Source organism: Bufo gargarizans, chromosome 1 (assembly GCF_014858855.1).
Source record: "Bufo gargarizans isolate SCDJY-AF-19 chromosome 1, ASM1485885v1, whole genome shotgun sequence".
NCBI classification, from domain to species: Eukaryota; Metazoa; Chordata; class Amphibia; order Anura; family Bufonidae; genus Bufo; species Bufo gargarizans.
Window position 1 is genome coordinate 748,452,716 of NC_058080.1, and position 15,126 is coordinate 748,467,841.

The window sequence follows — 15,126 nt, forward strand, 5'->3', positions numbered from 1 at the left end:
CCACAACGTTTCACTGTGGGGATGGCGTTCTTTGGGTAATGTGATGTGTTGGGTTTGCGTTTTCTTTGATGGACGAAAAATTCTATTTTAGACTCCTCAGACCAGAGCACCTTCCTCCATACATTTTGGGAGTCTCCCACATGCCTTTTCGCAAACTCACAACATGCCTTTTTGTTTTTTTCTGAAAGTAATGGCTTTCTTCTGGCCACTCTGCCATAAAGCCCAACTCTATGGAGGGTACGGCTTATTGTCGTCCTATGTACAGATACTCCAGTCTCTGCTGTGGAACTCTGCAGCTCCTCCAGGGTTACCTTAAGTCTCTGTGCTGCCTCTCTGATTAACGCCCTCCTTTGCCGGTCCGTGAGTTTTGGTGGGCGGCCGTCTCTTGGCAGGTTTGCTTTTGTGCCATGTTGGTTATGATAGATTTGATAGTGCTCCTGGCGATCATCAAAGAGTTGGATATTTTTATTTTATTTTTATAACCTAACCCTGACTTGTACTTCTCAAAAACATTGTCCCTTACTTGTTTGGAGAGTTCCTTGGTCTTCATGGCAGTGTTTTGTTAGTGATGCGTCTTGCTTAGGTGCTGCAGAATTTGGGGCCTTTCAAAAAAGGTGTGTATATGTAATAACACTTAGATTGCACACAGGTGGACATCATTTCACTAATCATGTGACTTCTGAAGGTATTTGGTTGCACCAGAGCTTTTTATTGGGCTTCCTAACAAAGGGGGTGAATACATACGCACATGACAATTTTCTGTTTTCTATTTCTAAACAATAGTTTTATTTATATATTTTTCTTATTTCACTTCACCAACTTAGACTATTGTGTTCTGATCCATCACATAAAATTCAGATTAACAAAACATTGAACTTAAGGCTGTAATGTAACAAAATACTAAAAAAGTCAAGGGGGGGGGGGTGAATACTTTTGCAAGGCACTGTATATGTAATATTAATGTAATAAAATGTCTTGCTTTATATTAAGCCGGTCATTTAGTACATACTTGGTATATATATATGCTAGGTGGATTAGCAGACCAAACTATACTTCGGTTAGCACTCCATTTCACATATTGTTGACTCAGAAAGTCCACCTGCCCATTTTCCACCTACCTGATATGCACTGCTGAAATCGAGGAACATTTTTTTCCGCTAATAGGGGGATTCTCTGGGCCTGCTGCATTAGAATCCTGCAGCTTGTACTCAGTTGTCTGTTCAGATAAGAAACCACTGTTTTGTTGTCCGACATAACCCTGAGATTCCTTCCCCTTATTCTTGGAAGGACCGAACATATAGCAAGGCCGACAGCCATCAGTTCCTTTAGGTTTGAGGATCCCCTTTTTTGAGTGTCCTCCCAACGGCCCTGTTACGGACTTTCCAGAATATGAGTCCCCCACCCCCAGGAACTTGCATCGGTTGTTAGACAAACCAGGTCTTCCAACTTCCATGGGACCCCCTGAACCAAATTCTTCTTTTCCAACCACCATGCCAGACTTATGAGTCTGGTCCGAGATTGTTATCTTCTGATCTAGGGAGCTGTCCTTTTGCCAATGGGACACAATTTCCCATTGGAAATCCCTTAAGTGGAGTTGCGCCCATTTTACGGCCGGGATACATGACGTAAGGGACCCCAGTATTGACATTGCCTTCCTTATGGGAATTACTGGGTTTCTGGCTAAATCTGACCATGTCATAAATCTGGCAGATTTTTTTTTTCCGGCAACAAACATTTCTGGGAAGAAGAGTCTAGAATCAGACCCAAAAATGTTTGAACTTTGATAGTTCGTGATTTTTCTAGATTTAAGACCCAGCCTAAGCTGTGTAAAATCTCTGATACTACCGAGACCGCTGTTCCACGGGCAGCTTTCTATTAAAAAAATCGTCCAGGTAGGGAATAAAAAGAATATCTTTTTCTCTTATGTGGGCTGCCATTTCCGCAATTATTTTTGTAAAGCCCGGGGGGCCATGGTAAGGCCAAATGGAAGTGCTTGAAATTGAAGATGTTGCAACTGCCCATCTATTTTCACTCTAACTCTTAAGAATTTCTGGCGACCATGAAAGATTGGGAAATGGGTGTCTCTGAGATTGAGTACAGCCATAAAACAATGTGGAGGAAGAAGGTTTATCACTGATCTTATCGTTTCCATTTAGAATTTTTTTTATCTGGTGAAACTGGTCTAACCTTTTTAGGTTTATTGTAGTTCTGAAGGAGCCATCTGTTTGTTTTTTTCTAAAAACAGGGGGGAGTAAAAACCTTTGCCTTCTTCTCCTTCTAAAACCGAGGCTAGTACCAACTTTCTGATTAATTTTAGTACTTCTATTTCGATTATGGACCTCATTTGACACAAAGAGTGACTTTTTGTAATCAGGAACCTTCCTGGAGGAGCCATGCGAAATTCAAGTTTTAATCCTGATTGTATGGTGTCCAGAATCCAAGAGCTTGCAGAGATCTGGGACCAGGCGGAGAGCCCATGACAGCACCTGTGAGAGATCCTCCCCCTTCCGGACAGGAAACAGGAACTTCACAGATCTTTAAATAGGGTTCTCCATACACCATCCTCAGTTTGTGACAATATTCCTAGGACTGTCCATTTTCTAAAATGCAGTGAAACTTAACATACTATACATAAAGAAAGCATCTTAAATATATGACTTTTTTTTTTACCCTATAGGGCGGAAATAATGTAGGTGCTGTCATGGGCTCAAGGAAAACAGACTACCGGTAATAGTAATAAATGTATTTCCATTACGCCCCATGACAGCACCTGTGAGAGAATAGACTGCACGCCGTGGATGTAATATGACTGGCCTTTCAGCTTGATAAAGGGCACCAAACTGGGCCCGAAACATTGCAATAAGCAATAAATGTCACTATGAGATTGTATCACTGGTAAACTAAAATATTGAAATTAAAGCTATATGCTGTCCTTGGTGTGCTGTCTCCAAACTACTGATACAAGCTACTTAACGACTCCCCAGGTGGAAGGAATCTGAGAGGGGACGTGCACCCACAAAAGCCGCTTGATAAGACGTGTGCTGAGGTTTTGCTGTGATTAGAAGCATCTGTGAGAGAATAGACTAGATAATTTTAGGGTGGGATTACTGCCTGCAAGACTTTTCTCCCAAAGGCCAAGTCCTGAGCAGAAGATAGATTCAATCTTTAAATCTTTATAAAATGTGCTTGGAGAGCTCCAGGTAGCTGCTCTACAAATTTGGTCAATTGTGGCACAGCCTTTTTCTGCTCAAGAAGCAGCTATAGCCCTTGTGGAGTGGGCTGAGAACCCTGAAGGAACCTGAAGATCTGCTGAACAGTAGGCTAGACTTCTAGTTCTCATTATCTATCGGGCAATCGTACGGTGAGTAACTTTTAGACCATTGTTTGGGCCCTGGAATTGAACAAATAACTGAGGGGCTTTCCTCCACTCTTTCGTTAAGTCTAAGTATTTACACACAGATCTCCTTACATCTAGTGTATGGAATTTTTTCTCCCCTTCATTTTTGGGATTCTGGCAGAAGAAGGGCAATATGATTTCTTGGGACTTGTGGAAGTCGGAAACCACCTTTGGTAGGGTCTCAACACAATACTGTCCTCTAAGATCAAGGTATAAGGAGGGGAAGCGGATAAGGCCGAAATCTCCCCTACCCACCTGGTTGATGTGATGGCTACAAGAAAGGCTGTCTTGTGAGACAGCATTTTCAAGGAGATTGAGTCTAATGGTTCAAAAGGACTTAGTGTGAGCATAGAAACTACAATATTTAAATCCCAAGGAGATCTGGGTGTAGAGGAGAGTCTGGGTGTAGAGGAGGGATTTAATCTAGTTAACGCCTTTATGAATCGTTTGATCCATGGATGAGATGCCAAAGGACAATCGAACAATACACTAAGGGCAGAGACCTGAACTTTAAGTGTACTAGGTCTTAATTACTTATTGAGGCCTTTCTGTAATTTTTTTTAAATCAATGGGATCTGTGGAGGAGCTGACAGATCCTAATTCGAGTCCGCAAACCTAATAAAGGTTTTCGAAACTCTCAAATAAATGTCAGTGGTAACTTTTTTCCTACTGGCTAGTAACGTCTCTACTATCTGATCTGACAAACCCCTGGCTTTAAGGAATTTCCTTTTAAGTGTAGATTCCCTATCTCGGGATGGTGAAGGGGCCCCTGAAACAACAAATCCTCCCTCTCTGGAAGTATCCAGGGATCCCAAAGAGACAGCTTCCTTAACCAAGTAAACCATACTCTTTTCGGCCAATAGGGGGCTATTAAGATTACGGTTGCCTCCTCACTCCTTATTTTCTGGATTACTCTGGGCAAAAGCGTGAGAGGTGGAAAAGCGTAGACTAGATTCTTGCCCCAAAGTTGTGACAGTGCATAGATCCCCTGGGCCTGATCTTTTGGGTTGAGGGAGAAAAACTTTTAGAATTTCTTGTTTTTCTGGGAAGCAAACAGGTCTATCGATGGGGACCCCCCTGTTCGAACACCTCCTGGCACATGCACCACTCGCCCTGACTGACCTTGTGCCTGCTCAGGAAGTCTGCCTGAGAGTTCTATGACCCTTTTAGATGTACTGCTAAAAGAGAACAGACTTCCCACTCTAGTGACTGGAAGATCTTGGACGACAAATTTAGTAATTGAGGAGACCTCGTCCCCCCCTGCCTGTTGATGTAGGCTACCGCTGTCGCACTGTGACATAATCCTGACATGCCCGTTTTTTAGGGAGGGAACACATTCCTTCAGAGCACAGTATATCGCCCTTAGCTCTCTGTAGTTTTGAGATTGTTGGCTTTGAAATACTGACTACTGTCCCTGGGAAAACCCCAAAACTGAGTGAGCCCCCCACCCCTGAAGGCTGGCGTCGGTTGTGAGGATTAGATGATTGTCCTTTATCCATTCCACCCCTTGACTCAGGTTTTTTAACGCTGTCCACGACTTCAGGGAGTTTCTTACAAGGGTAGCGGAATTTTGAGATCTAGTGAAATTAAGTCCTTGTCCCAGAGAGAAAGGATGTGCATTTGAAGAATTCTGAATCTGAACTGTGCCCATTTTACTGCCAGTATACAAGATGTCATTAATCCTAGAACTGACATTGCCTCCCTTAGGGCTGTGTCACACGCAGCGTGAATTACAGCCAAGCCCCGCACAGGACAGCAGACACACTGAGCATTAACATGATTGATAATACTCTGTACCTCTCTGTGATCTTTTTACTACAAAGTAAAAGATAAAGAGATAAAGTTGTCACCGTGATTTTGTAGTAAAAAGGTGACAGAGAGGCCGGTGCGGGGCTTGGCTGTAATTCACGCTGCAAATGACACGCACAGCATCCGTGTCACGGGGTAGTGTCACGGGTATCAAGATAGAGCGGAGGTGCACCCCTGAGCTGCCACCTGGTTCCCTGTCCCTGGCTACTTGCACCACCCGCCCTAGATGACAGTGCGCAACTGGGCGACAGTCCCTGACCTGCGTAATTGCAAGCAGAGAGATAGAGACAACAGGGAAGCGGACAGCCAATGACAAGTAGCACTCGAGCGGACAGAGAGGTAGAACAAGCAAAGTACCTCCAAAAACAGAAGGGTGAGGCGGTTCAACTAGCCGAGGTCAGTCCAGGAGGTCACGTCAGTACAAGGGAGGAGACAGAGACAAATCCGAGAGCGAGCCGAGGTCAAAATCCGGGAGGTCACGTCAGTACCAGGGAAGAGGCAAAGACAAAATCCGAAAGCAAGCAGAGGTCAAAATCCTAGAGGTAGTGTCAAGGTTCAGGGAGCAGGCCGAAGAGGTGTCAGGAAGCAGATCAAGGGTCAATTCCAGAGGTCAGCTTAATAATAATAATAATAATACACAGCCTAAGGGACGAAAATCACAGGCAACCTGTGGCCAGCATTAATCTTAGGTCTGAAAGATTATCTGCACATTAGTGATCTGACAGCCTCTTTTGGTTTTGGTTTCACTTTGTCTGTGTGTTGCTTGTATGTCCACACCTCCTGTTCAGGTGTGGATCATGTGACCTTTACATCCCCCTATCTAGTCTGACTTTACCCATCACTCCTTGCTCTGGATAGCTTCATTTGTTTTTTGGAAGAGCTGGAGTGTGGTTCTAGTTGAAGTCCTGTTTATCCATCATCCATCAGCCTCAGAAGTTAAGTGTTCCGTTTGTTGTATTTTGTATCCCCCCCCACCTTTGTTGTTTACTAGGCCTCAGCGAGATGCTGGTTCCTTCACCAGGGAAGGAGCGGGTAGTCTCTGTCCTGTCATTACCATTAGGGCATCCGAGGGCCTCTAGGGTTTTTTAGGTTCCTGTGTATGGGCATCTCTACCATCGAGAGGTGCCCATACGGATAGGAGTTAGGGCCAGGAACAGGGTTTTATAAGTGGTGACCCTTTTCCTTCCCTAGCGGTGAGGCCTAGTGTCTTTTGGTGTTCTCCCCTACTACATCCGTGACACATATCCCTCTACGGCAAGGGAACTGGTGTATAGAAATCCATAATATAGGAACAGACCACCAAGACAAACAATGTAACTGCCTCAATAGTACTACTCGGCTATGGGCCCTGGCTTTCCTTAATATTTTAACCCCCAACTGTGCAGAACAACCTCAAACCATCCAAGATAAGGACTGAAGGGGAGCCCCCGGACGTGAGGACATTCCCCCACTAACCCTCTTCCCCCTGCATGCAACAATATTAACTCAGCAAGCATATATATTTTAGGAACCAATATATGTCCCTGCAGTCCTCAATGATTTGAACGTCTTTTAGATACTATTAAGGATGCGCCACATTTTCAGGTGTTTTGATTTGTCCCTCCTCCAATCAATGCCTTTTTAAAATCTGTCTTCATTCTTTCTGTCTCTGAAACAAAATGGTCTTCTCTGTTTAGGAAAACTAGCCAAACCCCTTTTTCCTACCCGATGCTTTGTCTAATATTTCATTAAGTAAAAACAAAAAATTACCCTGGCAAGGAATGGCACACAATTTTGACTTGGAAGCAACATCCCCTTTCCAACCCTTCAGCCAAAGAGATCTTCTGGCCGAGTTTGACAATGAGGCAGCTCTGGCTGTTAACCTTAGAGCATCCACTGATGCATCCGAAATAAAATCTACCGCTTTTATCATTGTCGGAATTGCCTCCAGCAGCTGCCCCCTCGGGGTTCTGCTAGCAATGTGCGACTCTAACTCCCCTAACCAACTGAAGTGGTAGCAATATTTGGCTTGAAGGAGGATGCAGATGCTTCCCAATTTTTCCTAAGATAAGTGTCCGCCCTTTTATCCATTGGATCCTTAAGGGAGCCCATATCTTGTTCCATTCCCTCTTTAATTCAATCTTGGACAGGGAATACTCTGGACTTTCTTGGCTTCAGACTGTCAAACATTTTTTAAATTGTTCCAGAGGAGCGGACTTCCATCCTGACCAGATTCTGTATATTCTGGAAGAAAGATGGGGATCCTTCCGCTCACAATTTGTCCAGGCAAGGTTTACAACAGGTTTTTGGATAAGACGGGCTCAACTTCTTTCTGCATACCCCACATTCTCTCCCTTTTGACTTGTGGGTAGCCTTCTTGGGGGCCTCTTTAACCTGCATCAACACATAGCCCGAAACAGGTTACTAGAGAATATTTAAAAATAATTTCCCCAAAGGGAGACTGTGGGGTACAACCATGATGTCCTCTGTGTGCTGCTGTGCTTTCCCTTCCTCCTGCATGTCGATGGACACAATAGAGGGGAATCTGGAAGGAAAGTCTGGCTGTTCTGCTAAACCAGGCCAGGCTGTATCCACCTTGAATTCCAAGTTGGCTGGCCGGCATCTCCTTTTTACAGGCTGCACACCGCCCACCATGTTTTTCAGCCCCTCCCCTTCCCTGTCTAGTGTGGAATGCACACATGACTTCCGGCGCGTCAGGGAGAGAATGGCTTCCTCCTCCCTCCGGAACTTCGCCTGGCCGCAGGCATGAAGAGAATGAGGTGGCCACCAGGCATCCCTCCCCCCCCATGGCAGAAAAAGGGGACAGAGAAACACTGGACGTTACAGCGGCTCCTAGTGGAGACTTACGCCGTCAGGGACCTCCAATAGGTATGTCAGGTAGACCCTAGAGACCCTGCAGCCCCTAATCGATCCGGGAAAGATCCATCCCCCTGTCCTAACAGGAAGAAACTGAAGATGGTGTATGGAGAACCCCATTTAAAGATCTGGGAAGTTCCCGTTTCCTGTCCGGAATGGGGAGGATCTCTCACAGGTGCTGTCATGGGGTGTAATAGGAAAAAAAGCTTTAATATGCCCCCCACCTGACTTCTGGCGTCATTGCTGATCCGGTTTCTTTTTATCTCCAAAGGGCTGGTTGAAGAAATAATTTCTACCTCTTCTCTGATTTCTGAATCTATCTTCCCTAGATTTCTTGTCTCCTTCCTGATTATTCCTGAAGGGACGGTTAAACCTGTTACTCGAGGTTAAAAGGACCTTGGATACCTGGGAATTTTTTCTTTTTGCCCGCCGCCTTTTCTAGACGATCGTCTAACACCAGTCCATAAAGGTATTCCTCTTCGCATGGCACACCATATAAAAAATTTTTTGATGGTAGATCCCCCACCCAATTCTTCAGCCACAGAGCTCTACAGGCAGAATTTGATAAAACGACCGACCTGGCCGCCAACCTAACCACATTGGCTGAAGCATCGGCTAAAAAAATCCACCGCCTTCCTCATCGTGGGCAGGCAGGCCAAAATCTCCTCTCTGGGGCATCTATTCTTCAATTGGTTCTCCAGCTCGGAGAGCCAGACCATAAGGGAGCAGGCTGTACATGTAGAGGCTATACTTGGCCTGAATGAAGCGGTAGATGCTTCCCAGGCTTCTTTTAAAAAGGATTCAGCTTTTTTTATCTAGGGGATCCTTTAAGACTCCCATATCATCAAAAGGGAAGGGCTGTCTTCCTAGATACTTTGGATATCGATAAGTCAATCCTGGGTGCCTTATCCCAAGTAGCACTGTCCTCTTCCTTAAAGGGAACCTGTCACCTGGATTTTGGGTATAGAGCTGAGGACATGGGCTGCTAGATGGCCGCTAGCACATCTGCAATACCCAGTCCCCATAGCTCTGTGTGCTTTTATTGTGTAAAAAAAACGATTTGATACATATGCAAATGATCCTGAGATGAGTCAGAGCTTGAAAATATGACTCTTCTCTGGTCACACAAGTAACATATGACTCTTTTATGTTAAATTGCATAAGGCGGGAAGTACAAAAATACATAATACTTATTGAATTCGTCTGCAAATGATATTAAAAAAGTAATTTATATGTTTAGGGTAACACAATGAACATTTAGAAATGCTCAGTGAGGGTAGCATAGTAGAGGTGACAGGTTCCATTTAAAGGGGTATTTTGGTTTAAGTTTTAATTTTTTAAATATAGACCTTTCTATTAGGTTTTCTCCATTCCCCTTTAAATCGAGGCTGACACGTTTTTATGTACCGGGAAGATGCTATGGTGTTTAGATTCTAATCCCCCAAACATAAGGTCATGAATAGACTTAGGTTTTTTCACATCTTCGATGGCCATAGTGAATCTTACAGCCTTTAAAAGCTTATCCTTATCTTCTATCGGAAAACATGGTTTACCGGTAATCTCGCTTTCCTCTGAAGAAGATAGGGATGAACATTCCGAAGGATAGTATAATAAGGAGCGCAATTCATCTTCCTCAGAATCAGATGACGCAAGCTCCCGAGACGCCTCAACTTAGGCTCTATTGCCCCAGAGTCATCTGTATGCTTTTTATCCTCCATACTGCTTGGTAGATCGTCCAGCCAAAGCTCTGAATAGGACGCCGTCCACCTGCTTTACCGAGCGCCCTTCTCATAGGCGTTTCTTGATGACATCACAGCGCACACCAGTCACGTGTTTCATGTGCTTACTCCGACCTATCTTATTACTGGAAGCTCCGCCTCCTCCTGCGCCCGGATGTTCCTTAGTCCGTGCCCATGACGCATCAGCGATGCCACCGGGCGCATGTTCGCTCCAGCACCCTTGAAGCTCCCTCTAGAGCCATGCGGTGCCTCTGCTAGTCCCCATAGTGCACCACTGATGCCACCCTTACCTCTGGGGATCTGCAGGTATGCTCCCCATGTGGCACAGGTGCTTTTAATTTAGCAGTAGTCTGCAAAGGGTTAAATAATTCCTACCCCATCTCAGTTGAAGTTCCTGAGAAGCCGTGAACAGGTGATCCCTTTGCACCAGTTCACATGCGGCGCTGGACGGTGGCCGCCGCTGCTTCTGTGCCGTGCTGGTGGAGTGATGGGATCCGAGGCCTAGGTGGCTCTGCCTCACGGTGGGGCCGCATTGTGGCTGCTGGATCCTGTTGCCTGCTGGTGCGGTGTGGAGGCGCGGTGGTCGCCGCACGGCACTGCGCTATGGATAGAGTAGGTTCCCACTTAACAAGAGGCAACCTTGTCGCGGTAAGTGGGCCTATGCTCTTTGATCAAACTGTATACTAATGCCTCTTTTAGGGCACAGCAAATGTTTGATACTTGTGCTGTATAGCCATGTTTTATCAATAGAAATGCTGCAAAATACGTACAGTAGTCATCAGTATAGGAATGAGGAGGTGCGATTCAGATTCTCTCTCTACATAATACAATCTGCAGGTATGCTTTAGGTCTTCTCAAAAAAACGGGGCTTAAAGGAAATCAGGAGCACCACAAGGGGAAGGTCTGAAAACGAAAAAAACTGCAGGCTTCCCAGAGACAGGAAACCACACTGAATTGGGAGGAGAGTGTCCGCCCTTTTATTCTGCAGGTTTCCTGCCTGTGATGGCGGATCCTCTCTCTCTTGTGGTGCTGGCGTGGGTAAAGGGGAAAGAGCCTTTATAGAAGTTGTCCTAGATTTTCATGGCCTGTCTTCACGTTAGCTCATCAATTTCAGATTGGTTGAGTTCCAACTACCGCCACCCCCACCAATCAGCTGTTTGAAGAGGCTGTGGAACAAGCCCTGTGGCTTCTTCCTAAGCTTGTGACGTCATGTTCATTGGTCCTGGGCGCAGATCTGTTCCATGGATGTGAGTAGAGCTGAGCTGCAATACCAAGCACAGCCACTATGCAATGGACGGCACTGTCTTCAAACAGCTGATCGTCGGGGGTGCTGGGTGTCGGATCCTCGCAGACAGTGATGTCCTATCCTGAACATAAGTCATCAATATTAAACGTCCTGAAAGCCTAGGTTTTTGGGCTGCTCCAGTCTATACATGGATTCAGGTTGCCTCCTGGTGCCGGACTCATCCAGTCTCCGCTAAGTTCATTACATTTCTCAAATATGGTAAGAGTGATCTCACCGAGGCCGAGTTCACACGAGACCGATTAGCTGCGGATTTAGTTGCAGAAAAGCTGCAGATTAGACGTAGTGTCATTTTTTGCATAGAAAAGGGTAAAATCTGCAGCACAACCTGACACCAGACCACAGGTCAGTTTCCGCTGCGTTTTTTTACACAGTATGTGAGAATTGTGAAGTCTCATCCACTTTCCTGGTACTGAACAACGCTGATCCACAGCTAATCGGTCATGTGTGAACCCGGCCTTAATATAAAAGGTCTGAACTCTATCAATAAACGCGAGTTGGCCCCGCATGAACCTCGTTATTTTCAGGAGACACATTTTGACTTCAATGGCAATGCTAATTTTCTTAAACGGCGGTATGTCCGCTCCTACGGCGTCTTCCATGACAGAAAAAGGGCTGGTGGTGCAGTTCTGCTACCGGATTCCTGTCCCTTACAAGTAACAGGTGTAGCCGAGGACCGGCGGGCAGATCTAATCCTCCAGGGAGCGCTATTAGATCTACCACTCGGATATGTCCCTGGAGGAGGAATGAGCGATGATTAAACCAATCACAGGAAACCTCCACAGCAACATCTCTCCACTAATTCAACTTCAGGAGCTCACATAGACTGAGGTGCAAAAACTACTGCAATTTACCAAACAAGGTTACTAAGAGAGAGAAGTAATCCCACCCTCTACGAGCCAAACAATGTAACCCCCCCAAATTCCTATATGAGATTCTCAGGTAACAGTGTATAACCCTCCGTCATAGCGAAGCTTTCCGTGACCAAAATTCCTTATACTAAATATCCATGATAGTCTGATACACTGTCCATCCCAGGGACAAAAATAAGCCTCCATTACATGTCACTGCACACACGTGTATACACTGCACATGGCGGCTCTTACCTTGTGATGTAAGAGGCTGGTGCTCCTCCGTTACATGTCACTGCACACACGTGTATACACTGTACATGACGGCTCTTACCCTGTGATATAAGAGGCTGGTGCTCCTCCATTACATGTCACTGCACACACGTGTATACACTGCACATGACGGCTCTTACCTTGTGATATAAGAGGCTGGTGCTCCTCCATTACATGTCACTGCACACACGTGTATACACTGCACATGGCGGCTCTTACCTTGTGATGTAAGAGGCTGGTGCTCCTCCGTTACATGTCACTGCACACACGTGTATACACTGCACATGACGGCTCTTACCTTGTGATATAAGAGGCTGGTGCTCCTCCATTACATGTCACTGCACACACGTGTATACACTGCACATGACGGCTCTTACCCTGTGATATAAGAGGCTGGTGCTCCTCCATTACATGTCACTGCACACACGTGTATACACTGCACATGACGGCTCTTACCTTGTGATATAAGAGGCTGGTGCTCCTCCATTACATGTCACTGCACACACGTGTATACACTGCACATGGCGGCTCTTACCTTGTGATGTAAGAGGCTGGTGCTCCTCCGTTACATGTCACTGCACACACGTGTATACACTGCACATGACGGCTCTTACCTTGTGATATAAGAGGCTGGTGCTCCTCCATTACATGTCACTGCACACACGTGTATACACTGCACATGACGGCTCTTACCCTGTGATATAAGAGGCTGGTGCTCCTCCATTACATGTCACTGCACACACGTGTATACACTGCACATGACGGCTCTTACCCTGTGATATAAGAGGCTGGTGCTCCTCCATCATGGCCTCCTTGTACAGATCCTTGTGTCCTTCTATATACTCCCACTCCTCCATGGAGAAATAGACAGTGACATCCTGACACCTTAGAGGAACCTGACAACACAATGACACCGTCATCACCCAGACCCCTCCAGTGCTGTTACTGGAGAATTTCCCAGCATTCCCAGCAGTGTCACCTCTCCAGTCAGCAGCTCCATCATCTTGTGGGTGAGTTCTAGGATCTTCTGCTCATGTATCAGGGGGTGAGGGGGAGGCTCTGTGATGGGGGGAGGGGTCCTGCTCCGCCCTCCTGACTCCTGGAGATGGATGATGGGAGTCACACAGTCCCCTGATGTCTTCTTCACTATTGTGTACTCCTGTGGATGGAGAGAGACACTTGGGGAATAAACCCTTCAGGGGCCATGTGCTCTCCTCCGGCCCTCTCCTCCTGGGTACAACGTGCCTACTTACCTTCTCATGACTCCTACAACATGACTATTGGTCACTGGTCACATGATACATTACTCACCATACTGGGATCTGATCTTCAGGTTCTCCGTCACTTGGAAGGTCTGGAGGCCGTTCTCCAGGACCCTGGACTCTTCCTATCACTTCCTATGATGGATTCTCCTTCCCGATGTCTGACTTGTTACAGAATACAATAAAGAGGAGAGAAATCTAGAAAAGTTTACCTCTCCGCTCAGCAGGGAGATGATCTCCAAGGTGAGGTCTAATATTCTTCTGCTGATCTCCTTCCTGTCCATCCTTGGTGGCTCATTCAGGAGAAGGCTCGTATTACTGGTTTTCTTCATGATGCCTCTAAAAACAGGAATAAAGGTTAATCAGTGAGTCCCATGTCCCCGATAATGAGGGCGATAAAAAGTACAACTCATCCCGCAAAACTCAGACCCTCATAAAGCTGCACTGACGGGAAAACCCTGAGCTCCGGGTGTATCTAAGCTCCTGGCAGTGCAGTGTGTATCTAAACTCCTGGCAGTGAAAAACTCATTCACATGAAACAGATTCTCTCATCCAGCAGTGAATGATAACAACCCCCACTATCCCCACTACTACTCCCCCATCATACTAAGCTGAGGAGCGGAGAAGGATTCCTTGTGTGTAATGGAGGAGAATCTCCAGAGGTGACATGTCTGAGCTCTCCACCACACTGTCTCCTCACAGCTCATCTTACCTGCAGGCTGGAGGAATGGCTGATACCAGAGAGAACAAGAGCCCTGACTACCGACCAGGACCTGCCCAGTATCTGCTGCACTGCCAGAGCTGAAGGACCTGGGGTGACGTCACCGACATGTGATCAGTGCAGGGGGCGGGGCCTTTTGCGAAACGGTAGCAAAGGACCTATAGTGACATCATAGTCATTTGACCAATGCAGGGTAGAAGTCCGCCCCCTGCACTGATCACATGACAGTGACGTCACCGCAGGTCCTTCAGCTCTGGCAGTGCAGCAGATACTGGGCAGGTCCTGGTCGGATAGTGGGGGTTGTCATCATTCTGTGCTAGAAGAGAGAATCTGTTTCATGTGACTGAGGTTTTCACTGCCAGGAGCTTAGATACACACTGCACTGCCAGGAGCTTAGATACACCCGGAGCTCAGGGTTTTCCCGTCAGTGCAGCTTTATGAGGGTCTAAGTTTTGCAGGATGAGTTGTACTTTTTCTCGCCCTCATTATCGGGGACATGGGACTCAATGATTAACCTTTATTCCTGTTTTTGGAGACGTCATGAAGAAAACCAGCAATACGACCCTTCTCCTGAATGAGCCACCAAGGATGGACAGGAAGGAGATCAGCAGAAGAATATTAGACCTCACCTTGGAGATCATCTCCCTGCTGAGCGGAGAGGTAAACTTTTCTAGATTTCTCTCCTCTTTATTGTATTCTGTAACAAGTCAGACATCGGGAAGGAGAATCCATCATAGGAAGTGATAGGAAGAGTCCAGGGTCCTGTAGAACGGCCTCCAGATCTTCCAAGTGATGGAGAACCTGAAGATCAGCCCCCAGTATGGTGAGTGATGTATCATGTGACCAGTGACCAATAGTCATGTAGGAACCATGAGAAGGTAAGTAGGCACGTTGTACCAGGAGGAAAGGGCCGGA

At 46.2% G+C, this 15,126-nt stretch overlaps 1 long non-coding RNA gene across 1 annotated transcript; it reads right to left on the reverse strand.

Annotated features, from left to right (window-relative positions):
* Nucleotides 1–13,339: 13,339 nt before the first annotated feature.
* On the reverse strand, nt 13,340–14,263 carry LOC122925067. The gene is made up of 3 exons (XR_006387502.1): nt 14,203–14,263; nt 13,703–13,829; nt 13,340–13,387 (listed from the first exon to the last, which is right to left on the reverse strand). It is a non-coding gene; the product is annotated as an uncharacterized LOC122925067 (long non-coding RNA).
* Between the last annotated feature and the right edge of the window lie 863 nt (nt 14,264–15,126).